This window comes from Buteo buteo, chromosome 10 (genome assembly GCF_964188355.1).
Source record: "Buteo buteo chromosome 10, bButBut1.hap1.1, whole genome shotgun sequence".
Lineage (NCBI taxonomy): Eukaryota > Metazoa > Chordata > Aves > Accipitriformes > Accipitridae > Buteo > Buteo buteo.
The window spans coordinates 44,518,703-44,546,535 of NC_134180.1; the positions used below are offsets into that span (position 1 = coordinate 44,518,703).

Below are 27,833 nucleotides of genomic sequence, written 5' to 3' on the forward strand. Positions count from 1 at the left end.
GAGGGAACTTGGTTCTTTTTTTGCGTTTTAAACTCAGATCCACCAGTCATCCATTTATTCATCCCATTATTTCTTCCATGTAAGCCCCTGAGCAGTCATGTAGCTCTTTAAAAATAATTTTAATCACACTATTCTAATGCTTGAGCACAATTATTTCAGAATCAAATAAACCAGGAAATCAGTGGGTGAAAGAAAATGGTCTGCGCGTACCTGGGTGGTAAGCAGTGACAGCCACCGAGGAAACACCAGCCGGGGGATGGAGCAGCAAAAGCAGGAGTGCAGGGCAGGGGAGGGTAGGGGAGGGCAGGGGAGGGCAAAGCAGGGCAGGGGAGGGCAGGGGAGGGCAGGGGGAGCCAGCCGCAGGCAGCAGAACCGAGTGCTGAACGCCTCAATGCTTCTTCTCGAGGGGTCGTAGATATCTCACTTACCACGGCGTTTCAACACACTGCCGGAGGTCATGTTCTCTTTGCTCCGCTTGAGCCTTACCTGTGTCTTGCCTCGGTGCCACCTCCCCGGGCAGGAGCTGGTGGCGAGTTCTCCCACTGTGCCCATGAAACGCAGAGCAGCCTTGCCAAGCCTTCGGTGAGGGAGCGGGGCCTTGGGCAGCATGGGACAGCTCACAGGCTGCAGGGATTAACTCCTGTTTACTGTAATGAGAAATTAGATATCTATGTGATTCTAAATTACTTGCCCAGTATTATGCAAGCAGTCTACAGTAGAGCAAGACATTGAGCACAGACAGGATAAGAAGTAGGCTGGTGACTGACTCGCCTGTGACTGCTCTGCTGCTGCTTCGTCTAGCTGATGATCAAGCACACAATAGACGGTTTGTAAGAATATCTGTTTACACCAGGCTGGAAGACCTCCATAATGCAGCAGCAGTGATACAGTGGATGATGGCATCAGTAGGAGCAAAAAGAGTGACAATATGAAACTGGAAAGCCAGCGAGCAGTGGGCATGCAACTGGGATTTTAGAAGAGTGATTAATTGGAATTTATATTAGTTAGGGGAATCACAGGCCTACTTAAAACATGCTTATCATACACAAACGTGAAGTGCCATCTACTCCATGGGTACACACTGGGGCTCACAGCAGTGCCACAGAGAAACAATTCTCCCATACTGGAGCATGCCCATCTGCTCTGGTATGGAAATCTCATTGAAACACATGCTCTGGAAATAGAGCATATGGTTACCTTCAGTCAAAAAACAGCGACGCTGTAGAGCAAGCAGGAGCTCCATCCATAGCCATTATAATATATTCAGAGACAAATCCAGTATGGTCCCCATCTCCGTTCATTCAGTCAGAGGTTTCTGGAAGAGAAAAGCTGCAAGGTCTCTGCAGCGTGTGATGGAGCGCCCACCAACACTCACACAATGAACAAGCCACGCCGCACTTGCTGAAGATCAGCCCCAGATTTTGTGCAAAGGCTGTGGAGGGGCAGTGATCTTTACAATGCTAACACCTGCCTTGGGCAGCACGGGAGGAAAGCAAGTTGCAAACTGCCTGAGACCTAGTTCTGGCTGGTTTGAGTACTTGCTCCGCCTGAGATATGTGTTTCAGTTTCACAGGCATCACCGTCATCAGAAGTTCAAGACATATTTACACCCTTTTTGTACAAGGTATGTTGAGCCTTGTTTTGGTGCTGGGGCTCCTGCATTTGCCTGGCTCCGGAGGCCGGCTGGGGCTTTGGTCTGGGAGGATGCTGCTTCTGGAGCAGCTTCACAGCATTTATTTCTACAGCAGTCCGGACGGGCCCCATCCGCACTACCCAGTGAGGGCAGGTCCAGCTGGCTGGGCAGGGGATGCTGTGCCCTGCATCACCCCCACCGCCCCACATTGCTGCAGGGGGAGTGGGGACAGGGACCTGCGAGGGGGCTGCAACCCACTGACATCGAGTGAGAGCAAGAGCATCCAGGGAAAACCATTTAAAAGAATTTCATCATCTGTATGTGAATATACTCTTACCCCAGGATATACCATTCTCTGCTTCTGTTAAGGCTCAGCTTCTTCAAACACTGGCTTCAGCTTCAGAGCCTTTCCCCTTTTGCTGCTGGAATAAGAAGGGTTTTTTAAGGGGGTGGTAGCAATTTTTTCACAGTTGCTTTCCATGCCAGGGGTGCTTTGCTAAATATCAACTATGCATTGCTACAGTAGTGACTGCTCTTAGCTTCTGTTCTTTGCTACTTTTATTCTCCAACCATGCCCATCACATCCGCGTGATCACATTCAAGCGGTTCTTGAGATACATGACACATATCATTTTCTCTCCAAGAGTCCTGATGGCTTTGCAAGTTAATTAAAATAGAACTTCAAAGTCTTTTTGTAATAGATTATAATATATTTGGTTTCATGACATCTGTTAAAATTTACAACTAAGGATGTCATTTTTGGTGAAAAACATGTTCTTCTACACCCAGCCCATTTATTTGTGTATTTATTTAGTGACAGAGCATCTCATTTATAAGAAACATGCAAAAGCAATCATTAATCATACTTTTGTCATAAAGCAGCTTCCCCAGCAGTTAACTAAAAATCCACAGACAAGCTGCTCAAATGAGGGTGTTCTGAGGACAGTCAACGAAACCTCGCCAAGAAAGCTGATAGAGTCACCTCTTTTTTTCAAAGTCTAGCAGAGATTTGGTAAAGGAAAACAAAGAATTGGCAAATTAGACACTGGAGTTATCTGGAAAGTATACAGCACTATGGATGAGAAAGAAAAGTAAATCAAAAGCAGTTAGTGCGATCAGGATTTTCAGTGTATCAGAACCATTTCAGGATAAATTAAAAAGTGGTTTTATATCACTTACACAGCTCATAGGCTGTATCATAGCAGCAGTTTGAAGCATTCCTGCTCAAGTGGGAAACAAGTGATCTCAGCCACAGACAGCCCCGTTTGACAACGTTTCCACGCTCGAGGCTATGCTTATTTTAGTAGGCAGGTATTGTCCAACCCCTCCTGCCTGCCAATGCCCCTGCCCAGAGCCCCACACATGCCCAGGGTATGGTGATGCCCTGGGTGGATTCGCCCAGGACACTGCCATGACAGTGCCATTTATGCACAGTGGAGGGTCAGCATTTTGTTAAGTTTCCCCTCGTTTCTCCCTGCCATGCCTAGCTCACATCAGGAGACCTCCACTAACATCAGCCCTTGACATGAGGTGACTGATCTTGTGTTCGCTCGGTGATTTGCATTGCGTACCTCCCACCCCCGCCAAAACACCACAATGAGGGAAAAGGAGAAGGAAAACTTCTGGAGAAAAGGCAGAAAGTTGTGCTGAATGATAAAGTTTGATCTCACTCCAAGAGACATAGACAAAGATCCATTTGATCTCCGTGGTGGACAATTTGGCTGAATACCCACGCATCGCGAGCATAAGGACCCATCCGTGAAGCTGGGTCAGACTCACATCCCCGGTTAGCCTAAGTGCTGTTTTTGTAACTTCACAGAGCATCCTCAAAATCATCCCTCCATGTGGCATGCGCTTTGGTTCTGGCTCCCTGCTAAGCATCCGTTCTGCCCATCCCTGCCTGATGCACGTGCTCCCCGAGGCACATGAAGTGAAGTCCACCTTCAACTCTCCATCACAGCTCCTGCTGGAGTGCTCTTCCCCACGTCACGGGTGAGGAGGCAGCAGGTGAGGGAACGACACACCATCCTTCAGGAGGGCACAGGACCATGCTGGGGTACACTGGCTTCCAGGCTGCTCCAGGCTGGGCAGCGTGAGGGCAGCACAGCACTCCTGCCTGCCCCCATCCCTGCCCGCAGCTGCAGGGTTGCCTCCTGCAATAGTCCCGCAGAAACACAAGCCAAATATCGCGTCACAAAAGCTCTGATGTAGGGGATTAAATCACTCTTTAATGTCAAGTGGTGAGGTTGTACGGATGCTGGTTTCGGCAGCTATCATGGGCCATAGTCTCTCCTTCACAAGGTCCCACCGCGTTTGAAGCAGCCCACAGCCGCAGCAGTGGAGGACACGGTACCAGCACAAGCAGAAATTTCACTCAGGCTGAACATCTTATGGCTGTTTGTGCTGTTTTTGCAGACAGTCTTTGCACTCTGTTATCAGAATAGTTGCAGAAAAGGTTTCATGCTTTTGTACATAATTCCTTTTAAAGAAATGTGTTCTGCCTTGTTCTATGCTATAACCACAGTTTTAAAATGCTGGCATAATCATTGAAAGCACAACATGTCTGTCCATTTGATTTCCAATTTGCCTTAATGATCATTCCTAGCCACTGAAAAGGACTCTGGACAGGGATCAGTCTATGCAAATAAGTTGTGAGCAATCTGTACAGGGGTTAAATTCAGTACATCAAAATGCTAGACTCCTCTCTCTGTGGATATCAGCTTTTTAAAGAACAACATCACCTTATTCTGTTGCTGAAAACCTCTCTGCGCTCCATTACGCCTGCGGGCACCCCCAGCTCCCCCAGCAAGGGCCAGGTCCAGCACGGGTGCTGATGGGCACGGAGGTGGCAGGGGGGGCTGCTCTCTGCCAGGGTCTGCTGGGACCGACTGCGCTCCTGCAGCTGTTTGCTTTTGGTCGTACTCTTTATGTTCTGGGATGACCTCTTTGCACACTCACCCTGCTCCTCGCAGGATGCTGTTCCTCCTGTGGCCACCTCCGGAGAGTGCACTGTCCTGCCTCTCGCTTGGGCTGAGAATTAATGTGTTTTGGCATTGCCACTCAGGGTGACATGGCTGGCCACTTTGACATATAGGCATGAAGGTCATTATATGTGCAAGTGATTAATGAACTAATGTCTTTCCTGAGTTCTTCTCTACGCTTTAATGAATATACTCGGTATTCAGCATGAACCTAGAGTGTATGCAGCTCAGCTGATAAAACCCATCTTGCAAAAATCAATGGAAGATGAAAAGACCCATGTCCATTACCTGAAGGGTTAGATGCAGTGCATCATCTTCACAACAATATAGCAGTACTAGTCTATAAAGTACTGTCTTATATCTGAGGTTGCTGTTTATTAAACAGTAATAAACAATGAAAAACAGCTTTGTGTCTGCACTGTGCTGCAGCAAACTAGAAATTTTCCTTGTCAGTCATCTATTTAAAGGTAAAAGAACTCAACTAATCCAAAATCCTCCATTATTGTTATTTTTTTCTTAAACATTACCTCTGCATTTTGGAGAATATAGACTTTGAAACACAAAAGTCTGTGTTAGAGACTGACTTAGAGAGATTTGCAGAGAGCTGAGTGTCCAGGAAATAGAACAAAGGCTGGGTGGCAGTTCCACAAGATCATTCTTCTAAAATGTGTGGTCAACAAACAGGACTGCTCCCAACGCCCTTAGGATTTTGAGCGAACACCCCAGAGTGAGGGGGAGCAAACCAAACCTTAGTTGTGGATGGTTGTCTCAGGTGAGGAGCCTTTATCACTAGGTATGGACTTCTTCTTGGTAAGTGCAGAGGAAGAATGCAGAGCAGGTTGAAAATAAACATTATTCCCCGGTGGGTTTTGAGGCAAACTCTGTAGCAGGATTACCAAAGTAGCTGGCGTGAGAGGACAACAGCAAAGTCACCTGCGAGAGTCCCGGGCTGCGGCGAGGCTTCTGTGGGGTTAGTCGGACTTTAACCAAGGCTGTCCAGGGTGTGGGTGGAGGGCGAAGAGCTCCAGCCACCTTCCTGCCCCAGGTCTAACACCACCTTCAGCCATGGAATACAGTTCACATTGTGTGCAGCTGTAATTGTCACTTCTTTTCATAAAAAGCTAAAAATATTAGCCATGTTACAAGTGAACCTCAGAAAAGTAGTAAAGATTCATGCTAGTGCTGTAAAAACGCCCTCTACCTCCCATTTCAAAAGGCTGTCTTCAACCTCTCATACTTTGATTTCTGAACTTTTGTGCTTTTTAATTACGTAGCAGTGAGAAAACAGCAAAGGCCATCTGAAAAAACAAGGTTTAAAACTGAAAATAGGTTAGGATCACTGCTATTCTGAAGTACAAATATAGACAGTACCAGATTGCCTAGGCTACCTACACCACCTCCATGCATCACAAAGCTCAGATGGCCTCAAACTAGCCCAATCTAGTTGAAAAACATTATAAAATCATTATTTTACTTTGCTATTTTTTGCTAAACTGGCTGGGATATTCACAGCCTCAAATACTTGTATTAGCTCATTGTAGATAAGGGACTTTTTGCATTATGACATGGGTTGATTTGATACGTAACTTTCCTTGACTATCTTTCCACGCTCTGCACAATGCTGCAAATGCAAGATATGCCAAGTAGCACACAGCTATAGCAATTTTTTGGAACCTCTCTAGAATACTACTGTGAAGTGAATTGCGACATCTTTTGAAGTAAAACCCTCTTGCAGAAATAAAGCAGACTCCTAAAGAAGAAGGATGGTGGCATTACATTAGTTCAGTGTGGCACAATATTCTTTCCTAGAAAATGGCATTTAGCAAACCTTGTATTTGCTTTATCCTATTAGAGAAGACAGAAATCCAATAACATTCACACATTTTCATAATCTGTTGCGAAGTGCATATATCTATGTGATATCAGCATGGGTTAGAAACAAATATCTCAATATCTGGAAGTGTGTTGGAAATGAAAACTGCTGAATGTGAAAGAAGATCACTGTCAAACTACAACAATAAGATAGGTCTTGATTCATCGTGATCTCAAATTTGTCAATATCTTCATGTAAAGGAGTGAGTATCCCAACTCTATTGTCTTTATTAACCATTAGCACAAGGATGACCAAACAAGACATCTTTCGTGTAATTCTTACAAAACTCACTCCTGCTTGACTCTTCCACGTGACCCACTAGGTACAAAGGCCAGAGATACAACCATGGTCATTGCTCAGTCCATCCACCATCAGCAACCTGCTTCAGTCTCATGTACGTTGCATTCTTCCTATAGCACATAACTTAAAACATTCCGTGACCTTCACTTGTTGCGTGTATCCAGCGTAAGGAATTAAGAATTGGGGCTCCATCTTTTGAGAAGGTCTTTGCTACTTCCTCCCTCATCTGCAATGCTCAGAACCTGCAACCTTCCCTTATGGGATTCCTTATATGCTTTCTCAGAGCACCTCTTCAACAATCAAACATACTATTAGAAGAATGACAATCTCCTAATGTAAATTGACAGGGCAAAGAACCTTTCTTAGGTAGTGCTCCAAGAGTGCCAAAAATCACAATAGCCTTGCAGCATCACCCAAACGTAGGGGGTTTTTTCAGTTTGCCCCTAATACATTCAACCCAAAGTAAAATTGTTGTGAATTAAGGGCTTTCATTCAGTCTTCTTGTAAAATTAGCTTTTATCACACCTACCGAAGATGGTTCATGTATTCATAAATGTGGAAACGTATCATTAGGATGAGATGCCTTGGTGAAAAGTCAGTCATTAAATGCAGGTAGTTGATCTACTGAACCACAAAAGCTACGGTGCAAGGCTTGCCAGGACATTCTTACCTTCACCTTCTTCCTTCAGCAAAGCGCCTCTGGGGGCAGGGGGGAGCTACTCACACGCCAGGATGTTTTCCAGAATCAAATCACCACTTCTGCAGTCTAGGGCAAAATATATCTGAATCAAAGGGCATCTGTAGCAATAATATCAAATATGACAAGGCAAGTATGAACTGGGTCTAACAGCTAAAGACTTTTTGACTTTTTAAGATGTTCAATTGAACATTTAAAAGGTTTAGTCTCATATCAGGTCTAGAAAGCACCCTGGGGGCAGGCTTAAGTAACTACGCCATTAGGCAGTGAGCTGCAAATTGCCTATTAAGTCTGACTGAAACTGTAAAATTGCTTTTCACAATGCAAATTAATGTAAATAAGAACAATTGGTTACACATATCACAGACTATCAAATTGACGACAGATGATGCATACTGTTTTTCCCCCTGAATTAGCATTGCTTTAAAGTTAAATTTAGTGCGTGTTTAAGAGGTCTGGATGTTCCTATGATAAATTCTACCAATGCATTATAAACAGCCTGCACATCAGGATGTATATCCTCTATTATATGAAATATAAACCTCTTCTTAGGCAAGTCAGTGATACTTTCTTTCAAGCCTAATAGAAATACCACAAAGCAAGCCATTTACTCAGCAACATATTCAGCCATATCTTAACCTCATTCAGAAGAGTGAGATTATGAATCAGTTATAAAGCCATTAGGACAGAAGGAGAAAGGCTGTGCATTTCAAAAGCATAGACAAATGATCAAAGCACTCATGTCAAGCCTTTGGGCTCCAGTCAGTCACTAGTGGAAGCAGCTGTGTGCAGTAGCTAGCACCGTCATCGCCAGGAGCTTTGACTGGGCATCGTATTTTTTAAATTTGTTTCCCAAAGATGCAACACAATGTAAACCAGAAAGTTCCCCTTCTTTGCCTCAACTTTGGTTCAACAGAGTCCCCATACACAGGCACAACCAACTTAACTGCTTGGGAAGAACAAGGTCTATGTCAAGTGACGGACACCTTCAGTGTTGGTAGTCTACTTCTCTTCCACAAAGTCATCCTTCAGGAAAGTTCCTCACTGACAGCAAGGGGCAGCAGAGGCACTACAGCAGTCAGAGCGGAGTCTTCCTATTTAGTGGTGGTGGGGTGTCCTTATCAGAGATTTTGCTTATCAGTATTAACATATGTTATCTGAATTTTTACATTCCCATTAGCTACAGAAATAACTGTCATAACTTTATTACAGACTCTTGCATAAATCAGATATCCTGATAGCTCCCTGAGGATTACAGCTTACCTTGGTGAGGGATGTAAAGCTGTAAACGAGGCACGGGTAACGACAGCACTTGATAACAGATGCCCATACCCCGACGTGTGAGGGGCACCGTGCGGCTGCGGTCCCACGACCCCCCATGCTCCCCGTGCTTGGCACGGTCCCATGCCGCAGCCGATGCTGCTCCACGTGTGTGGGCGCGAGGGGACAGCCGAGCCCCGAGGATGGACAAGGGCAGCAGACGGCCGCTGGCAGACCTCCCTGGGGTCCCATGGCCATGCCTTACTCCCTTGGAAAATGGGGCAGAGGCACCTCTTAAAGGAAAGCTGAGACTATCCTTTAGCCACACACTTCCAGGCTTGGGTTCTCAGGAAGAAAACAGCAGATGTCATGAGACCCATGAGGAAAATCAGCAGGGCTGGAAACTCAGCCCACGTCTTGCATGGCCATGCACAAGAATGACGAACATCTTGATGCAGTGACTGCTGTAATCTCAAGCCGTGTTCATCCTCTTTCTTCACTGTTGTGCTGCTGTGTTTTCAGCAGCATTTTCTTCTCTTTTTCTATCATTTTAATAGCTGTTTTAAAGAACAGTATTTGGAAAAAGAGTCTGGTACAAGGTGCACAGGTCAAATAAACATCATGTTTGCTTATCTTTCAGGGCATAAATTTCAAGGAAAAAAATAATTAGCCACAAGCTGAGACTGTTTTCTTTCAGCCTTGGGGACGTTTGAGTGGCAGTCAGCTTTCTGCATCTTCCTCTCATTAACATATTGGTAGATATAGATTAATTAGACAAAAAGAACTTACACCAAATTTGAAAACATTGACCTATATTTTAGGTTGGTTGTCTTGGTGTCCTCTGGGGTTTGTTCAGGTCTTGCTGTGTTTGGCTTTGTTGAATGCATTAGAATCCTTTTATATCACATTACTCACTATCTGGGACATAACGTTAAAAGATTTTAATCCCTGGATCAGCCAAGCCGCCCTTCTTTTCCTATAACATTATGGCTTTAATTGATATGTTACAGATAAAGGCTTCATTTAAATAAACTACAGCTCGCAAGTATTCAACACGAAGATAAATGGCATCAACTACGCTGTATTCAGCATTCCCCCTTCAGGGTCAGTCCCCTGGAAACAGCTGGAAGCTCAGTGGCGATGAGTGGCAGGAACCCACACCAAAGGGCACGGGGGGACCAGAGCCGCTCGGCTGCGAAGCCTCCCTGCGGCCTTTCAGCAGCTTCCAAACGCCAGCATGTCTGCGGCCTGTCTCCACCTTGCCTCCAGTAAGTCTTTCTCCTCTCCAGCATTTTCCATGGTTTGGTGGTTATGGAACTACACCTTCAGTGGCCGTCCCCTCGGGCGCTGCTCCTGAAGCTCAGGGTTGCTCCATGGTGGGTTAAGAAGGAGGTCTGAACGCCAAGTGCTTCCCCCGTGACCTCCAGCCCTGCTACCGGCAGGGTCTCGGTCGGTGCCCAGTCTCATGGCCCTGCCTGAGCGGCGCTGGCTGGTGGCATCAGCCTGTTCGGGTTCCCCCAGCTCTCGCATGACTCGTGCTGGTACAAACAATGCTCACGTCAGCTTCTGCAGAGGATGGAAAACGGTTTTCTGTCTCCTACCAGGGTCGTCCTGTCCTCCCCCATGGAAAAATCAATAGCCCAGACTAAAAAATGTCTGGATCCACAGCATTTCCATTGCCCCAGGTCTCAGCTGTGGTCTTCTTTACAGTCAAGCAGTAATTCAGTGGAAGCTGTTGTTGTAGTCTGTATCTGAATTTATTTCCTTGATAATAGTGTTCAGCACATGCACCTGGTCTGAAAACCTGTATTACCCGACAGCAAAGTATAAAATGAATTCTGAAAACCACCAAATTTGAATGTTAAAAGGCTGTTTTCTAAGCATCATGGCATTCCCTGTAAATCACTAATGATAAAATACAAGACTTTATGATACTGTTACTAACAGACACAGTTATCTATTAGGATTTTTGAGATGCTGGAAACAGGATCCCTATGCACATAAAATCATAGTGATTTATTTTAATGCATTTTGTAAGTAAATTCTTAACAGATGGATAGAGCACCAGAAGGGTAACACAAGGGAGTCAGCAGGTGGACAGAGAAGCCAAGAACGGACTGGCACTGATCAGATTATCAAATCCAAATACCTTGAGACAAGCACAAGCTGCCCACAAAATAGGCTGGCGCTGACCAGATAAACAAACAAAAATAGCATGGAACTGCAGACCTTTCACAGCATCCTTTTCCAGACCCAGGGCTCCTTCCTGGGGGCTAAGGCACTGCCACAGAGACTTCAGACAACCGTTCCCCATGTGCCCAAGGCTGGTGAGGCCGCGCAATGGGAGACAAAGTGCTGTTGATTCCCAGGACTTGTGGCAGGAATTGGCTGCCTCACACGTAGGCAAGAGCACATGCCCAGTCTCTTTGGCACTGGCATGTATACATGTGTTTTGAGAGCTCCCCATTGCTAATGTGTCCTTATAAATGCTCTTGCCAGAGTAAATCAAAATTGAATTATCAGGCTGTCATTCAGTTGTTACAAATAATCCTCGTAATTTTGCCCAAATACAAAATGTTTTTTAGAACAATTATAAAGCTAATGACCAGATATGCCTTTGTCTTCTCCTGCTTTCTGATGCTACCTGTCCTGTTTCACCCTTGTGTTGACTTCTCTGAATATTCATGCCTGGCGTGCAGCTCTTACCTAGGTCCAGCTGTCACTCCAGAGGTGGGGTTTCACTGAAGTCCATACCAGCATCACCATGGGAATACTTTCACTTCGGCCTGAAGAGCTGGCCAAGGCTGAGGTCTTGCTATCTCTCCTGGATAACGGCCTTACCGAGAAAGAAAGAGATGGAAAATTCACAGCGTTAAGTGTTCAAAATAAGGAGACTCAAAACCTGCAGAAGAAATCAATCCCTCTGGGTCTCTTTTCTGCTGTAATGATGGTAGGTGTTGATGTAACAATTCCAGAAAAACCCTCTCCATAAAAACTTGTAATATGTACGTCAGTAGTACCTTTTAACAAGATCAGCCTGAGGGACAGTCAATGTGTGCCTTTCCACTTGTTACTTCACATCTTTATATATGTCTCTTGACAGGCCCTTCTACAGTTGAAAAGATTGTTTATGATGTTTTAGAGGAAGAGGAGCTTTGACTGGTGAAACCAAAATCCTAACCATAACTGAAAGTTTGGTTTCTTTCTCTTATCCTTGAAAATAATCATTTACTCCAAACACATTTCCAGAGCTTATTATATCCATGTTAAACATCCGCAAAAAGTCAAGGAGTTATGCTTGTCAACAGAGAGGTAAGAACCTCACATATTAAAATGTAACTGAAACAGCCTTTTGCTATCTTATAAACATTTCCTGGACTAAATCTTGCCTGGTCCCTTGCTGTTCTGAAAGCAGTTGCACAGTTTAGTAACATCTAGATGGGAATACTGTAATTCCTTGTTTGCAGTTCTGCCAGCATCGCCACTGCAGAAGCTGCGTTTTGTGCTCAGCGCTGCAGCTTGAACCATCTAAGAGTGGGTCCATCACAAGGCTCCACCACCAGATCCTCCCCTCACCACTGCACAACTTTCCTCTCAAGCTCTCCAGACAGAAAGAGGCTTGAGAATAGATTACTGAAGTGAATTTTTAGCTACACACAAAGATCATTAAGGTCTCATCTTGCAGTCCGGTGAGAATCATTACATACAAGTGAAGTCAGCTAAAGTCTGAGTGCCTTGTTTCATTAGTACTTAACTATTGTTCACCATAAATCTCAAACGAGATATTTTGGACAGTGTGTTTTACCCTTCTGTTTTGCAGATTTACTGCTTTTCTGTGGCTCCTTCTCCCAGAGCTTCTTTTCTGTGTTTGCTTTCTTTTACTTTTTCAACAGAAAAACTTGCTTCGGCTGTCTGAAATGTAATTTTCAGCCACAGTCTATTTAATACTTTAATGTGATTGTAGCAACATTCTTTGAGTGACAATACAAATAAATAAATCAACACCTCTTTAGAGTTGCTGTAGGACTGATTTTTCCCCTTGGCTGAGTTTTCTACACATTCATGTATTGACTTAATTCTCAGTGATCAAAGCACATACTGGCTTCTGGATAGAGCACTGGTATGTGTAAACTGAGATGTGCCTAACAAGCCAAAATATTGCTGGTCAAGATTTCAAAAAATGACTGACTGCTTTGTGTGTTCAGCTTGCAACTCTTTCAACATGTCATTTCTCAACATATTATTTCTTTTTTTTTTTTTTTTTTTTGAAACGGAGGCCCTCAAAATAACTATTCCTTTCAAAAATTTTGGCTGCACTCTTTGTGCAAGCAGTGTTTCCACTAAATATGAAACATGAAACATGAGCAAGTGTTACCACCAGCCTTAGCATAAAACAAATTACAACCCCAGATACAGTGACGCTGTAAGAACCAACAGGTCCTTCAGCATCCAGGCCACAAAAAAAGACTCAAGTGCACCTGCACATTCATTGCAAACAACCTCAGCAGTGCTGTTGTGGCAATCATGCTGGCGAAAGGATGCAAAAGGAGGCAAGATTTTCAGGGAGGAATAACGTATTTTAGTAAGTCAATGAATAGCTGACTTCTGGTATAAATGGCAAAAATACACACAACTCCTACCTGAGAACTGAAACAGAAGCTGTAAATGTTATTCATTGTCACCATTTATGGGAAAAATGGAAGTCTAATGAAGACTTGAAGCGAGTTGCACTCTGCCATTAATATCCATAGGCAAAAGGATGCCTCATGTTACTTTACTGCTGTTTAAGTGCTTTAATAGCACTCAGCTGAAACATTCAATACCTAGTTAATATCCAAACACTGAGTGTTTTGCTACCTGAAGTTTTACCACTGAACTGAGAAACCAAGGCTAAATCTCCTGGAAAGCCCAAGGCAAAAGAGAGCACTTTGCTGTCCTTATCCTCAGGGTCATAGCAGGAACAGATCCTAGACTTGTAGGCTTGCCACTGCGGCCATGCTCCAGCTAATGCTCAGCAGCCACACACCTACCACACTAAAAAATATTATCCAAGCCTGAGTTTATCAACACCAGCTTAACTTCACGCTGAAGATTTGTTCCTGGATTGTACCCACCTAACTAATTAAGATTATGGTCTGGCCAGATAACTCAGACGAGCATGGTGAGGGGAAAATAACTCCTCAGACAATGTGGCCACGCTTCTAATCTCTTGGCCAAGATCTCCAATTTCCTTTCAAATCTGGTGAAAATAAGCACAAGATACAACATAATTCTGCTAGTGTAAATACATCTGTCATATCGTGTTAAGTAGCTTCTTCCTCTTCAAACTTTTTTCTTTGAAAATCCCCAAAAAGTGAGATTCCTGGCAGCTATTGTCACTCTGTTGTAGCCCAGAGAACCCCCCCAGCCCGTGCCCGGCTGAGCACTCGTTAATAAGCCTTTGATGAGTGCGAGGCAGTAACATCTGTGCTGCGCCCACCCTGGGCGCTGAGCTGCTGCGCCGGCTCCAGCGGGTCGTGCTGGCTGGGGCTCTGCAGCCGCTGCCAAACTGCGCTCCCAACGGCACGTGGCCGCGGTCGAGGGAGAGATGGCCAAGCGCTGGAGCTGCCTGCCACGCTTCTAATTACACAATGAGCTTACATTTGGGTCAAAGAGGCTGACATTTGAAAACTGAAGCTTTTCACAAGAATGACTGCTCGGAGACAGCAAGCGAGAGAGAATTGCCGCTTTGCCTCCTGCAGAAGAGGAGGGAGCCCGACGGCGTGGGCATCACCTGGGACGGGGCAGCCTGCCGAGGGCCCTGTGCTGCCCGTTTCAAGGTGGATCTCTGCAGCCAGGGTGAGTCGCTGAGCAAGAAGGCTACAGAGTCAGTGTCTCTTAGTCCTAGTTAATTCATTTTTTATAGACAACGCCAATTGTGTAACTCTGTCACCATGTAATTAGAGCCTTGGTCTGGAATAATGTTCAGAATCAGGATATAAAATTGTTTCAAGATGAACAACTGATCCTAGGTTTCCTTCATGCCCAAAGATGCTCTAGCAGAAAGCCTGCTCCAGTTTTCTTCCCTCCTCTTTCCCCTTTGCAAGCTGTCCAAGGTCTCACTACTTCAGGGCTGAACAGACCATGAATCTCACAATCCCAAGCAATGTGAAAGTTCTGGATCTATTCCCAATTTTTCATTTTAAGCCCTGGTTTTAATTTGCCAGCCTAGCATTTCACAGGTGATGGAGTGGATTGCTGTGTTTGAGTCTGCCGGCATCGTGTTCGCAATGCTTGTGTCCCAAGGACAGCGGGAGCAGGGTGACTGTTCGAAAACCCATGCTTGAGATCCAGGGGAAAAGCTGTGACCAAAGACTACAGGCAGAAGCAAGGACAACATGAGCTCTTGCATCCGATTAAATCAAAATCCTTCCCCAGCAACTTGTCGCCTAGGCAAAACGAGGCACTGACCCAGTGTTTGACCCTACCCCTTTTTAAGCACCAGAGATATTAAGTGTGAACTTAAGTGTTTTGCTGGACCAGCCCTTCCCAGCCTGATCTCTCTGTGGCTGCAGGCATGTGGCCAGGTAAGATGCAGGTAGAACGGCTCCCTCAGTCAGGGCTCGGGAACGTGACAGACAGAAAATAGCATTCAGCTTGCGTGCAGTGCAGGGGGAAGCTAGATGGCATAACGTGAAAAGTTAATCAGTTGTACTAGATAAGATGCCAGGAGAAAAGTTCATCCTGGCACATGTGCTGGACTTGCAGTGAAGCAGGGAACGCTTGTAGGAGGGCTGGAATATGCATCTTTGAGATGACAAGCTTGTCACTCCTTCCAGCCTTAGAGATGTATCTGCTGGGAATACAGCCAGGGATGCCATTAATGGGTTAAACATGTTAATAATGGACACCCTAGGGAACCACCCCCTACCAAAAAAAAGAAAGAAAAAAATAAAGGAAAAGAAACCTCTGTAACCACTGTAATGGGCCAAAGTACACCAAAAATCAGCATGAAAGCAATTTCCACATACGTGCTGTCACTGCACTTCCTCTGCGTTTTGCAACAGAGCATTTAAAAGGTCAAATAAAAAGACTTTGTTTGCAATGTAAAAGTCAATGGCTTGAAAACATGTTACACAGTAATCTGCCAGCGCTGAGTGGTGCCTCTTTCGAGCTGCCTTGCCACGCTGATTGCAATGCAATTTACACAGCTGGGCAGGCCCACAGGTGGCCAAAGCATGGCAGGCAGGTGGCTGCCTGTTAGAGAGTGAAGGATTATGCAAAAGAGAGGACATTTCCCAGGGAATGAGATTTCATCAGCTATTAACACCAGTGACCACCTAAAGCAGGTGGCCATAAGTACAGGGGGCATAAATACAGGTTTCACTGTAATGCAGGACACTCACAGTAACCATCTAATCATGGCAAACAATGACTTGACAACTGCCTTCTGCATAAAGAGAGCTAGAAGCCCCCCCTTTACATCCCAGAACTTTAAAAATCCCTCCGGCTGGTGAAAGCAGAGCATCTTTAAAAAGGTCTTTGCTGGCACATGCTGAATATAACCTGCAGAGAGAGAAGTGCGCAGTCAGGTTTTACTGCTGCTAAACCAGCACCCCAGCAGTATCGTGGGGGAACATCTGGATTAGAAGGCAATCCAGAGTCTTGACTGTTAGGGTCATTTGAATTTCTTTTCCTTATTTCTCTGCATGCCTACCAAGATAGCTCTTAGGCTAGCTACCATGGCATTTTATGGATACCAAGGAAATACTATCCCCACTTAGTTCAGGCTTGCAGCATGCCTGTAATTATGTAGAACAAGAATAGATTGAAGAGAGAACCTAAACTAGCTGGCTAAATTTATATGCAAGCCATCAGTGGCAGACTGCCACTATCTGGCCTCACAGTTGTTCTCCTTTCTTATGCCTTATCACTCCTATCTGATATGGAGCATTTAAACACTACACCAAAATCTAGATTAGATAAATATACCTTCTTGCTTAGTCACCACCAACAAAGATTCCTCAGGTTCCTCAGATAGCAATATCAGACAATATCTTAGCATAATTCACAAACTTATGACAAAGATTTAATATTATATGCGTACAAATGAGTCTAGTAAAATAAAATAAAGGCTAACAAGCCACCTGCTTCACAACGCAAACTTCCGTAAGTGTCATGAAATTTTATGCGCTCATAAAATAGTGCAATGGAAAAAACTTCCATTATTTCACTGCAAGGGGCAAAAGCTTTCATGGTACTTGCCAGAACTTGTTCAGAGAAACACAAAAATAAGCACACAGAAACATATCGAGAAGAAGGACAAGGCAGTAAAATTCCCCAGAAAGCAGGCTGATAATTGAGGCTTCCCAGCATGTCTTTGCATGATGGTGCTCTCACATCACAGTTTTTGATTGCAAGATTTCTGGGACACAGACTGTGTTATCCCTCCCTCCTAATAATGATTTGCGGTTTTTACCACCAAATTTACCCTAGCCTGAGTGAGAGTCATGAATCATACCTGTGAGGAGGAAGAAAACAGTAATGCATTTCTTTTGCAGACAGAGAAACTGAAGCCAAGCTGGGGCGCAGTGAGGAGGGAAACCCAGGCAATGGTCCACTTCATCCCAGTAATATTTTTGACACAAATATTGACACAACCACAGTCCAGATTACTTGCCTTCTTTTCTATCCACCAGTCTGCACATGGTCAGTTCCTGAATAAAACAAGAGAATAACACTGCAAGATACCAAAATATTAGTGCTTTGTCCCCATAGTCTGTGTTGTTTGGAAATTTTCTGTTGAAACTTTTCTGCTCACAACGTCATATATATATATATATATACATATATGAACAATGGGAAATATGCAAAGTTAGAAAAGATTGGGCTGCAGAAAAATAAAAATTAAACAAAACAATTCAGTAACATCAAAGTACCCTGTTTTGAATATATACATTCAAAAGAGCACATTAATCTTTCATTTCAACATTATTTTTTAACTTTATTTCACATGTCTCAACTACTTCATTCTCATTCTTTGAGAGAAAAAAAAAAGAAAAAAAAGATTCGCATCTCAGAATTCCTTGCAGAGCAGAAAACAGGGATGAACATGTTTTTTTTCCTGAAGGAGTGCTAGTCCCCTTGCTGCGCTCCAGCAGTGCTGGCTGCCCTGGCACCTTTGCTGCACAGCTGCTGGCACCACAAAGCTCTCTTTGGCTTGTCGGTGGTCTGCCCAACCCAAGACATTTCAGACAAGTATTTTGAGTAACATTCTTCAATTAACTTCCCTTTCATCAACACCACAAAACCAAAAATGTGAACCGCTGGTGGTTAGGACTCGGTGCATTTTATAAACTTCTCTGAGTGGCAGAAGAGGAAAAGCCACCTTGCAGGCTGGTCGCTCGGATGTCTGCAATGGGCAATTGCTGCCCAGCAATCATGGAAGCTTCAAACATTAAGAACAGTCCCAGACAGGATGGATTATTAGGTGTGATGCAGGCAAAAATGTTAGGGGATGCAGAATAAATGTAACAGCCACGGAGTTATGCCATTTACCCTGTTAATGTAAGAGGAATGTATTGAATGCATATGTGTTGGTATTAAAAAAAGAAAGTGTATACATACCAGATATCTGAAAGGTTGTGTGCAATATATCCTTTGAAACACACTTGCTAACATGAGGTTTTACTGCATTGTGTTTGCTATTGTAAACTTCTTGCCTAGATGTGCTTCAAGAAACAACAACAAAAAAACCCCCAGCTTGTTAGTCTTAACATTTTACTTAAATTCCTATTGAGGGATCTGCTGCCATTGATTCCCTGAGGTTCATCAGAACTAGTTCCCTGAGTGACATACCGAAGGAGGGCCAAGGGAACATTCTGTCCTACCCGGTAGGTAATCGGGTGGCATCACACGTTTCGAAATCATTTTGCGTACTTCAGAATTTAAGATCACGTGCAGCAAATACCTGGCAACATTCCACACAGACAAGAAGGGAAACAGAAAAGTAGCAAATTCACTGGATACAAATAACTGTGATATGTTTCAGATTTTATGTAATATTTAAATCCCAGCTCCCAGGATTCAGCGTCCTGTATCAGCAATAATGACTAAAACTATTGAAAGTCATTAAAGAACTTACTAATCAGTCTCTTAATTGAGGCTATCTGCTTCCCATTACACAGAGACAAATTAAGCAGGTTAAAACAGTTCCCAGCAAACATCTGCTGAAGCAAGTCAAAATTAATGGTAAATAAAATTGAGTTCCCTTTGTGGTTGACTTTTCTCCCATCTGTACCTATAAACGTGCTATCACTACTTGTCAATCCAAAACAACTTTGAAGTACATTCCTATCCTCTCACAACATCTTCCCAACAGCCTTTTAATCAAAGGTGAACATAATCTGAAAGACTCTTTTCCCCACTCGAACGTGTTCCCTTGTCCACTTGCCGACAGCGGAATACCTCCCATGCCTGGCAGTGCGCCGAGCTGCGCCGGCACGGGCCCTCAGTCCGCTCCTGCCCGGCACCACACCGGTGCCCGTCCTCCCGGGTCAGAGCCGAAGAGAGACGTCGAGGTGTGGAGCCTTAAAAACGCCAGGGGTGGGGAACTGCATCTCAGGGTCACCATCGCTACGCTCCCCGTCTCCAGGTGATCCTTCCCTCTCCACCGCAGCGGTGCAAACGGCGTGTGACACACTGCAGATGGCCCAGCAGTCACCCGCGCTGCTCCTCGCTCAGGCAGCATCTAGCAACACAGGTGCCGGAGTTGGCGCTTGCCAGCTAGCTAGTAGCAGCCAATAATTTTTTAAAGGAAAGTAGTAAAATCCCAATACTAGACCCACTGAGAAAGTGCTAGTAACCATCCACATTGCCTGCTTAAATGCTAATTGGTACATTGGAGAAATAGATGTAGTACACCATCTGGGCAGATCTCCAGAGTAATTTTCGAGAAAGGTATGTTCAGCACTGCATGTACCGGGCAAGGCTCTTCCTCCATCCCAGCGCTACCAGCACCGTTCAATATAGCGCACAGCATGCTCTGCGTATTGGCTGGTGCCCGAGTAGATAACCATGATCTTCCTTCCCCCAGAGGCAGCTATCTCTGGACGTCAGTAAATTAGAGAGTCTCCTTGACACTGACAGACAAGTTGTCATGGAGCTATTTTTCTCTTTAACAGAGCGGCAGAGAGCTCTGCCTGCGTATCTGGCTCATGATAAATGGCCCGAGGTATTCATTTGCTCGCTCACTTATTACATTGTCCACTAATATCTTTGCTCCAAGTGCTCGCATTGCTATTGCTGTATGGTGCCTGGTTCCCACACTCCCCACAGGCAGAAGCTATTTTGGCAGTAAGAAATTTAGAAGGGCGCCAAGATCAAAGACCTTCTACAACAGCTTCTCGGTCTAGCAGATAGCAATGCAAATGACATTCCCCAGCCCAGGAGGAACTTCTCCAGACCTCACCGAGTGCCAGGCGCCCGACAGCTCGCATTCCCCTGCCGCTGCAGCGCTGCCCTCTTTCCCAGCTCTGAACGTGGTGGGCAGAGCCGGCCCGTGCAGCCGGCCGAGGCTCAGCAGCCACTGGGAGATAAACCATCCACTCGGGAACTTACCGCTGTCATCCATCATGGCAATAGTGAAAGGCCTGACTTCTGAGGAGTTTGGGGTATAAATACATGCTCATAACCACTCAGACAGCCTTCCAAACTACCTAGATGCCCAGCTGAAATTGAAGTTGATGAAAATACTGATACTAGTATGAATTAGGCATATTTCCAGAACAAATAAGCTCTCAGAAAATCCTAGCGGGCACCTAACTGCATCTTTAGGAGCCTATCATCTTTTAAATAATGCCTCTCACTGACAAGAAGTGTCTGCTTTTGTTTAACACACCTATACAAAAGCTCAGATAAAATTCCACAGAAGATGGCCAGGGAAAAGCTGCATTCAAAATTGAGCTGCTTTAGTGAATACAAGCAAATGAACTTGGAAGGTCACTGACATCTCTTGGCTGCCAGCCCACAGTCTGGTTTTGGAGCAGTGGATGTGAGTAGCCCAGGCACTGTGCACAGGGTGGCCCACAACGTCGGCCAGAGATGCTGAATGAGATGTATTTATTGTACACATAGACCAATAAACTGGGAATCCTATGCTTGGTTATTGCTGAAACAAGGTCATTTGAATCTCCCATCTACTACAGAATTTTGGCATTTACATTTTAATAACAGTTTTCACCTCCCTTTCATGTTTTACATGTGCAGATGGATTTGACACATGCTACCAAATGCTTTTTTGTGAATGTAGGTTTTGGGGTTTTTTTTCCTTTTCAAACAAGAAAGCTGTTCTACGAAATCTAATGCATGAGTTGTCTGTCCTCCAACTTCATCAGTGCCAAGTTTCCAAGCAAGAGCCATCAGGAAGCTTTCAACCATATACATTCAAGACAGAGCTTTTACATATGAAATGAAACAAAAATCCCACCGGTGCCCCAGAACCGGCAGGGAGAGGCCAGTTTGCAGGCACGGCTGACAGCGCTGGCATGAGTAGTACCTTGCTGATTAGCACGGATGTGAGAAGGAGCAGGAGCCTGAAGTCTGAACTGCAGCTGTGCAGCAGGACCGAGGTGAGGCGGGGAGAGCAGTCCTGGTGAGAGCACACTCAGAGCTTCCTTTAATTGTATATCCTTAAGTAACTCAGCAGCAGAGACACTAGTTATACTGGCTAGGCACAGACCCATCCCAGTGGTCCTTCTCAAACAACGCATTTCACATTCCAATGAAAGGAACCTGCTTCTAGCACCTTGGCACATGAACCCAGAAATTACTGTTTCCAATTATTGTCTTACCTCAACAAATATGGCAATTCACAGAGGACGAGTGGATTTGCAAAACCAACCTCAGCTCTTACAAACCAAACTCAGCAATCCACATTAGAAAAATCCTCAGCAGCCTTGCATAAACACGCCTTCGGGCTGGCACTCCAATTGCAGTGAGCTGAGCTCGTGCTTTTTGATCCTGGGAGAACAGAGAGAGGAAAGTGCATGGGAAATATGGGGGGGGGGGGGGTTACAGTTATATCACTGCTCTAGAGAGCTTGCTCAGAATCCATTATTAATGTTCAGATGATGGTTTGGACAGTTAACAGCATTGAGCCAAGAATGCAGACATGTGGCTTTCTGCAGAGAAAAGCAGACCAAACCCTGGAGGTCCGCTGCAGAAGTGCTTTGAGCACCCGAAGTCTCAGACTGAAAATATGTAAGGAACGGTGTTTTGCAGGCATTGCATGACCCCACTTCACAAACACGAGTCAAGAAAATAAAAGAGGGAAATACTCTTTCTTTTCTTTTGATCTACTGCTAGCAGACTACTAGACTGAATTCATGCTGCTGGTTGTGTCATATCCTCTTTCTCCTCTTCCTACACCTTTCATGTGCAAGCAGGTGTATTAGCTCACCTCGAACATATCTCAGAGATAACCCAGCTTTTTCTGAACAGCTGAGACACAAAATTTCCTAAAGTAAGAAGCTGCTAGGGCATATAAAACAGGTCAAAATAGTAAGACAAAAATACTTAAGTGGCAGAAATTCCCTAGTTAGAGTCACTGTTGGGTCTTATCATAGCCTCCGTGTCTTGAGAGTTTTGTATTATCATCTTTTATAGAATATTGGGTGAAAGGTGTCATCAGGAGAAAGAGTGAGGAAAATGAGAATAACATCACAAAAAAAGAAAAGCAGGTAAGTTACCAGAAAACTTAGCAAGTTTCAGATTTAAAACATTAAGTTTGGTTTAATTTCTCCTGTTCTCCAGACTCACATGTCCCAAACAGAGTCTCTGGTAATCAGCCAGTGCATGTACACCTTTGGAGGGTTGTGCAGAGCTGGCGATTCTTGTAATAGTGCACTTCTAAACCAATATTTTAAAAGTTTTCTACTCTTAATTGTCCATATCACCACCCGCTATAACAGGGGCACTGTGCAAATGTTTTTCAGAAGGAAGCTGCTTCATAGACCTCTGGCTGGAGACAGCCTACACTGAGCATTGACATCTTCAGATGTGATAAACACTCCTGTGCTAGCAAGGCCTATGCAAAAACCTTACTCTTCCTTCTGATTCTAATCCATCTTGCACTATACGCAACTATGAGCACTTGGTCAGACCAAGTATCTGACATGAGCTCACAAAGAGCAGGAAAAGATTTGCACAAATATTTGATTGTTGGCAGCCAGGATGTATCTGTATCCACTACTTTTGATGGTTAAAAAAGTTAATTAGAACTTCTGAAACAAGGAGACATCCAATTTTTCAAATATGATTCATCCTGTGTCTGAACTAGTCTCTCGAGGGTCATTTTCATAGTAAATTAATCTTCCTAATGTCAGACTTAAATTATCAGCAGTGACACCATGACCACAGTGTCAGCAGCAGTGATGGCCTTGCTGCAGATAGGCGTGGTAGTGACACTGATGATATTGAGTCTGACAATAGAAAAAATTAGCTTAAAATTAAAATAACTCCAATGACATCAAACACAACAGAGGCTCATTCAGATCCTGACCATGTCTGCCTCTAGCCACAAGCTCTGTTGCTTCATTTTCCCATCTGGAAACGATGGGGCTAACACCACTAGCCTTCTCTGTACAGTGCTTGAGAGGTGCTGTTGAAAAGTGCTAGACACCTAGACTAAAGCCTCCTATTCCTGCTGCTCCTAGCCAGTGGAGACACAAGAGTTGCAATGACTATTGCTAGGACCTTTTAGGGAGGGAGGAGATATATGGGTAACCAACTAGCTGATACATCCCTGTTGGACACGCATCAATCACATCGCCTTCTAGTCACTCAGCCATGGAGGAGATGGGCTTTAACACTGCTATAATTAAACAAGATTTTCTTTTAGCTTGACTTTAAGCACTGAGTATTACAGCAGAAGCTCCTGAGATATGTTCAGTTGTGAAATTCTAAGAGGTCACAATGTGCACTGGGAGTTAGGTAAATAAAATATAGCAAGTAACTGTTCTAACTATTCAACAGCCTTTGCCTCAGAGACCGCAGTTCTCTTTTATGGAATTTTAAGCCATTCACTGAATACATCCTGGAAGTAATTTTGTCTGCTGCCTGTTTGCAAGCAAGTCAGATAATATTTCATATTTTTCTTGGCAAGATGAACTCCACAATTGGGTTCTAGCAAATACACTCTGGGATCTAAACCCTCACTTTATATGCCATCAAAATTTTACAACATTTGACCAAAACTTTCTTCTTTGGCAAGCACTCTTGCCAGGAAATTCATTAGCCAGGATTTGCAGAAAGTGAAGGAAAAAAATCAATATTAGCACAGGCAGAGCAAATTCATTTGCTGATTAATGCAGATATTGCTTGTATTTTCTCTTACAGTCTCAGTTATCAGTGGCATTATACAGGATGTGGCAACTGTTTAACTACATCACCTTTAGCGTCACTTACAAACCAGGCTTAAATCATAGGCAGGCTGCAAATTTCATTAAGCCTGGAGAGGCATTTTGCTGAAGAATCCAATAGTAACAGTCATTAAAAAAAGTGACAGTTAAAAATGAGATGTGTGATGTTTTTCCTTATGCATTTCTCATTTGACTGGCAGGCTGGACTTCCCCGTCTGCCCTGGTACCTGCCGCTCCCCAGGGCTGCCGACACAGGCTCCCTTCAGCTCTCATGCAATGTGCCTTGGCCAGAGAGGTGGGACCTCCCCAGGGCAGCTCGGTGTGCCCCTGAGCTCCTGCTTCACCTGCTCGGAGTCACCCGTCCTCCACCACGGGCATGGAGTCTGCAGCCCCACTTTTGGCACCACGTCCCGGGGAAGGGCGATACTCCCCTCAGTCTGTAAGCATGGCGTTACGAACCCAGCGAGTCGGTGAGTAGATGAGAGTGTTGGGGCACTGGAGGCAGCAGGGTCCAACCAGTTCCCCTGTGCTGGGCGTTTGTTTAATAGGCACCTGCTGGCGAGGACAGCAATACCACAATGGAGACCTCTGCCTCCAGCAGCCACCTGGTCTGAAAAGGCAAAGACATGAAGAGAGGGGAACACGAGCACCACAATCAGACATGCAGAAATATTTCCAACAGTCCTATTAAGCGGTGGAAACTTCTTCCTGGCAACAAATGCCCTGTGGACAAAACACAAGCAAACTCAATGCCTCCCCACACCAACATGCTCATCTTCAAGAAGGCGCTTGGCAGAGGCTAATCTAAATTAACAAGAATTGTGACTCCAGAGCAGATTACTTAAATGTCATTGTATGTTTGTGTGGACACTCTTATTCAGAAGGAAAATTCCCCTGATTGCCTTAAACTTAATTCTCTTACAAACTATATTACAATAAACTGGCAGCTTTCAGGGTTCCTAGGATTTGCAGGCACCCAGAACTGTCGGAGGGAGATGCTGCAGACCACCATGGAGCAGTGCACGGCTCTGGACAACATGCTTCTGCCAGATTTGCTTTTCAAGCAAACCCCAGGGCTCCCTGAAACAGAGACTGAAAAATGGCTAAGTCAAAGAAAAGCCACATTAGTTCTGCCTAGGAAAGTTTATGCATTAAGTAATCTACGTTAACTGTTAATTTGGACATTTTCCCCTCAGTATGCCACCCAGACAGATGATTAGTACCACAAGCCTGGCTGGCTTTTGGTAGCAAACTGATAGACCTATAGATAAGTATTTTGTAAACTTCAGAAAAGCTTGGCAATTTACATTTTGTTATTTTAAAAAACCCTCCCAGACGTGCAATTTAACACTGCATTCATCAATCTTACACACAATTAAGAGGCACATTTAAATCCCGTAGATTAAAAGTCAATGCACAAAGTACAGCGCCGGGAAGTCATGCTGCCTCAGTAGCACCGAGCGCCATTTTGGTAGGAAGAATCATACACCATCTACGCTGCTCGGGGCCCGGCCGCGGCATTGCCGCAGGCTGAGGGAAAGCCGAGGGCGCCGGGCAGAGCCATGACGGGTCCCAGGCCGCTCCGTGCCGCCCAGGGGAGGGATGAAGGCAAGCCGCCGGTTCCTCCACACCCCCGAGGGGCTGCCGGAGCACTGGCCATCGCCGCTGAGGGCCAGCAACCACAGGGGCCGGGCCACCAGAGCCACTGGGGCTGCCCAGCGCCGCAGAGCCATCGCTCCGGCCAGAGCCACCCGGGGCCCCAGGCCTTTCAGTCGTGGCTTCAGTCACGATCGAGGGGTGATTCGCCCGAAGCAACACATAACAAAACGGCACGGCCAGCCCTCCTTCCAACCAGCGACATTCGAATGGCTTTGCTGGCCTTCCTCCGTGGGTGACCGAACACCCAACGCCACCTCGGGAGCATTCACCGCTCCCGAGACAGACACGCACCCAACGCAGCCCAAGAGCCAGCCCTGCCAGTCAGCAGCCACCATCCTTCGATAATTACAAAACAAACTATGCAACAAAATAAATGAGGTTGGTAATTTGTTATCGTTTTACTGCTTCGTAAGTGTGCTGAAGATTGTAAATTGGGTGCTGTATTAAAAATGACAGAAACACATTGGATCCTGTACTAAGAGAGTGATTTTACTAAGTTGTTTGTGCATTTCAGCATCTGCAGACAGTAATGGGGAGGACGGAAACAGCAACGCAGAGATGCCGAGAGGTAGCTACGCCGCTAGATAATGCACAGAAACATAAATCAGATGGGGAAATGACAACGCGGCCACACTGTGTTTTGGAGCAGGGTCCTGATGGTGACAGCACGGCAGTAGGACGAGAGGCAGGGCGGCACCGGGTCCCCAGGCAGAGGGCAGCCGGCAGCGGGCAGCCTGAGGAAGCTGCATCCCCGTGGGGATCCATCCTGAGCTCCGCTGCTGCTCCTGGGGGAGCGACTCTCAGCCATCCTCAAAACAGCGCGTCACCTCTCTGAATGCACTGTGGTACCCTGGACCGAGGGGCACAAGGAGCAGATGAACAGGCAGACATAGTTAGTTAGAGAGCCATTGTCTGTGCAGGCTCATTAGCGCCAGGGAGCAGATCACCCAGTGCCGGCAAAGCGGCAGCAGGAGCACAGTGAAAGTGAATGTAGGAACAAAATCTTGGAACGCTGGGAGGGTGCTGGGCCCGAAGAGAGCGATGCAAACCATAACGATCAAACGAGTCTGGAATGTACTAACAGCGGAGCTGTCTGTCTGAAACAAAAAGATCAGTGGCTCCAGACAGTTTTTGTTTATTAAGGTTTGCTCTTCCTAAAGGGCTTTACTTCAGGGTGATCTTGCATTATAAGGCAGGATTACCCTTACTTCCTCAATTCTGCCAGGCACAAAGCACTGTTTATGAATTATTGAACTCTTCATTTGCTGTGCGCACTCTGGGTAATGGCAAGCCTGCGTGTTAAGAGGACAACCTGCCGATTATTCAATTTTCATGTGCTTTATTAACATGGCACATCAAGTATACACACATCAACAGCACACTGAAAAAAACCCTGTTTGCTTTAGACTCAAATATTATGCAAAGCAAAGAAATTATTACAAAAAGGGCTTCCCCCCATTTGTTAGCAGGTTCAATTATTGTGCCACTTAACCTGACTATTTTAATGTTCATCTCCTTACTCCACATGAAAGCTTTATTACCAGCACTATAATCATTTAAAAATAAGCTAAAGACTTAGACTGCTGAAGAGTTTTGGGTTTCGAGCTTAAGTAGAGGTGCATAGCAAGAATTACTGAATCGGAAAAAAGTTGGCATGTACTGTGCCTGCTGTTGGATACATCTCCAATACCATTGCAGGCAACAAATTAAACAACCCCTAGTTTTAATTAAAGGCGAAATTATGGCTATAGCTCTTCTGGTGCCAGCATGAAACAGAGAGGCTCAGCGGTTACCTACGTCCCTTAGCACTGGGCAGGCAACTTGATAAGATGCTGTATTTTTTTTGTTTGTATTTGCTTCTATCAATCATGCATATCTGAATGGGTAGTAGAAAATATGGCCAAATCTAATTTCTTTCCAGAAAACAAACAGAAATTTTCAAGGACTCTGCGTTATTTCCTCAGCAAGAAGCTAGATTGCATTGAAGGCAACTACCACAACTACACCGCAGCAGTAACGCGTGGCTTATAAA

The 27,833-nt window shown here is 45.0% G+C and overlaps 1 long non-coding RNA gene across 3 annotated transcripts in view; it reads right to left on the minus strand.

Moving 5' to 3' along the window:
* The window catches only part of LOC142035329 (uncharacterized), a 73,338-nt gene that overhangs the window by 6,260 nt on the left and 39,245 nt on the right, over nucleotides 1-27,833 (minus strand). For 2 of the 3 annotated variants that reach the window (XR_012651864.1, XR_012651866.1), the window contains exons 5-10: nucleotides 17,245-17,440; nucleotides 11,451-11,580; nucleotides 7,458-7,553; nucleotides 1,971-2,055; nucleotides 1,198-1,315; nucleotides 487-647 (exon numbers count right to left, since the gene is read on the minus strand). This is a non-coding gene — a long non-coding RNA (uncharacterized LOC142035329). The remainder of the gene's footprint in view (nucleotides 1-486; nucleotides 648-1,197; nucleotides 1,316-1,970; nucleotides 2,056-7,457; nucleotides 7,554-11,450; nucleotides 11,581-17,244; nucleotides 17,441-27,833) is intronic. The other variant, XR_012651865.1, reaches the window with a different exon arrangement.